This window comes from Triticum dicoccoides, chromosome 1A, assembly GCF_002162155.2.
Source record: "Triticum dicoccoides isolate Atlit2015 ecotype Zavitan chromosome 1A, WEW_v2.0, whole genome shotgun sequence".
Taxonomy (NCBI): domain Eukaryota; kingdom Viridiplantae; phylum Streptophyta; class Magnoliopsida; order Poales; family Poaceae; genus Triticum; species Triticum dicoccoides.
The window spans coordinates 370,566,436-370,569,423 of record NC_041380.1 but is presented as its reverse complement, the minus strand read 5'-3'; positions in this window follow the sequence as shown (position 1 = coordinate 370,569,423).

Sequence of the window (2,988 nt, the reverse complement as noted above, 5' to 3'; positions counted from 1 at the left end):
GCGCCGCCCCGCACGCCCGCCGCCCGGCGACCCGTCTTCTCCCTCCTCCGGTGAAGCTCCGGCGACTTCCTCCTCCATGCCGGCCCCGTCTCCTCCCTCCTCTGGTGAAGCTCCGACCGTCTCCCTCCAACTCCGGCGAAGTTCCGGCCCCGCCTCGATCCACGTGTGCCCGGGTCAAACCCTAGATCCAGATTCGGAGGTTGATTTCGTCTTATGTCTTTTTCCCTGTAACTTTTTCATGCTCTGTTCATTGCCTCATATCTCCATGACCGTAGCTCCGTTTCATGCATATGATATATCAAAATGTTCATTGTGAGATGCTCTTCATTTCATTCCATTGTGGCATGCTTGTTTGAGTTCATCTTGAGGCCATTTTGATTGATGCAAGAGGGCTATAAAATGTTTACTGCTGCTACTTATCAGATTATGATGATTAGTCATTTTTCTCACATTTGATGTGTGCTTCATATGAGCATGAGCTCTACATGTGTTTTGAACTACATCATGCCATCTTTACATAGGTGCTTGCCTTGTATTTTTGTGATTAATGTGGTGACTAGCACAAGCATGCAAAATAGCCTTCGTGATGTTGCTGTTTTCGAGGACTTAGGATTTTGCCAAGTCATTTTTCCTGCTGTTATTTTGATGCCATGCAAACTTGATGCTATAGTGATATCCATGGTTGTTTTGAGATACTTTAGTAAGGTTGTTTTGAACATGTGGTTATGCTCTATCCATCCATGCCCCTATTTGCATTTATGGAGTTGTCTAGCAGGTCTTGTTCTTGCTCTACTTTTGCTATAAAATGTTCCTGGCAGAATGTTAACATGTTAATCAATATTGCCATGGTTGTTGCTAGTGATCCATGCATGCTATGAACTTGCTCTTGCCATGGTTAGCTTCATGAACATGTCTTCTATTTGTCAGTATGCTTGTTTTGTGATAAGTGGTTTGAGCTCGCAAAGTTGCCTTCATAATTTTTTTAGTCTGAAACTGTTAATAAAACTTTCTATGTTTACATGGGTTCCATCATATCTTCTATGCCTTTTTGGCTCATGATCATTAAGGGACTTTTGTTCTATGAATTTAGTAGATTCATGCCATGCCTTGTTTTGCTATGTTATGTTCCTGTAGCATGTTGTTTGCTTGCTCTAAACATTGCTTCCTGATGTTGTTTTTGACATGTTAGTAATTTCTCTAAGTCTGTGAAGCTGATATCTTTTGCACTTTTTCCATGCTTATTTGAACCTGCTCTTTTGTGATTTAGCCGTAGCTCAGTGTTCATGTTTTGTCAAGCATCTTGTGTACATCACTGCCATATGCTTTGTTGTTATCTTGGGGTGCAGTAGCTTAGTTTATTGTTGCATTCTAGATGGCATCGTGTTGTTAATTGCAGAATTGTGTCAATCTTGTTTTGCTTGCCATTTGCAAACCGTGCATCCGTTTCTGGTGATCTTTATATCGATTTCAACTGAAATCATCTCATCTATCCATCGACATACTTGGTTTGCCAAGTTGATGCCTTGTTCATCCTTTCCCTTCCAGAGCACGCATATGCATTGCATATCACATCTCGCATATCATGCCATGTTTTGCATCATGTTGCTTGTGCGTTGCACCGTGATTGATTGTTGGTCCTTTGCTTGTGTTCTTGCTTTGGGTAGAGCCGGGAGACGAGTTCGTGATCAAGGAATCTGTTGAGTACGCTTACGAGGATCAAGCTTTCGGCAACTCTGAGAACATTGCAGGCAATATGACCATACCCTCGAAATCACTTCTACCTTTGCTTGCTAGTTGTTCGCTCTATTGCTATGCCGCGCTTCCTACCACTTGCTATATCATGCCTCCCATATTACCATGTCAAGCCTCTAACCCACCTTTCCTAGCAAACCGTTGTTTGTCTATATTACCGCTTTGCTCAGCCCCTCTTATAGCGTTGCTAGTTGCAGGTGAAGATGAAGCTTGTTCCATGTTGGAACATGGATATTGTTGGGATATTGTTATTATATCTTATTTACTTTAATGCATCTATATACTTGGTAAAGGGTGGAAGGCTCGGCCTTATGCCTGGTGTTTTGTTCCACTCTCGTCGCCCTAGTTTCCGTCATATCGGTGTTATGTTCCTTGATTTTGCGTTCCTTACGCGGTTGGGTGTTATGGGAACCCCTTGACAGTTCGCTTTGAATAAAAATCCTCCAGCAAGGCCCAACCTTGGTTTTACCATTTGCCTACCTACCACCATATACCTTTCCCTTGGGTTCTGCAGACTCAAGGGTCATCTTTATTTTAAACCCCCCGGGCCAGTGCTCCTCTGAGTGTTGGTCCGAACTAGAGTCCTTTGCAGCGCCACCTTGGGGAAACTCGAGGGTTGGTTTTAGTTGTATGGAGTGCTCATCCGGTGTGCCTCAAGAACGAGATACGTGCGACTCCTATCGGGATTTGTCGGCACATCGGGCGGCTTTGCTGGTCTTGTTTTACCATTGTCAAAATGTCTTGTAACCGGGATTCCGAGACTGATCGGGTCTTCCCGGGATAAGGAATATCCTTCGTTGATCGTGAGAGCTTGTGATGGGTGTAACACCCCGGATGTAATTTACCTTATCTGTACTCCAACTCTTGCCGTTTCCGGCACTAAGTTATTTTATTTCCTCGTTGCCGGGTTTTTGTCTCCATGTGTTTTGTCTTTGTCATGCATCTCATATCATATCATAATGTGCATTGCATTTACATACGTGTTCGTCTCATGCATCCGAGCATTTTCCCCGTTGTCCGTTTTGCATTCCGGCGCTCCTATGTCCTCCGGTGGTCCTTTCTACCTCTTTTCATGTGCGGGTACTAAACGTTTTCGGATTGGACCGAGACTTTTCATGCGGCCTTGGTTTACTACCGGCAGACCGCCTGTCAAGTTTTGTGCCATTTGGACTTCGTTTGATACTCCAACGGTTAACCGAGGGACCGAAAAGGCCTCGTGCGTGTTGCAGCCCAACA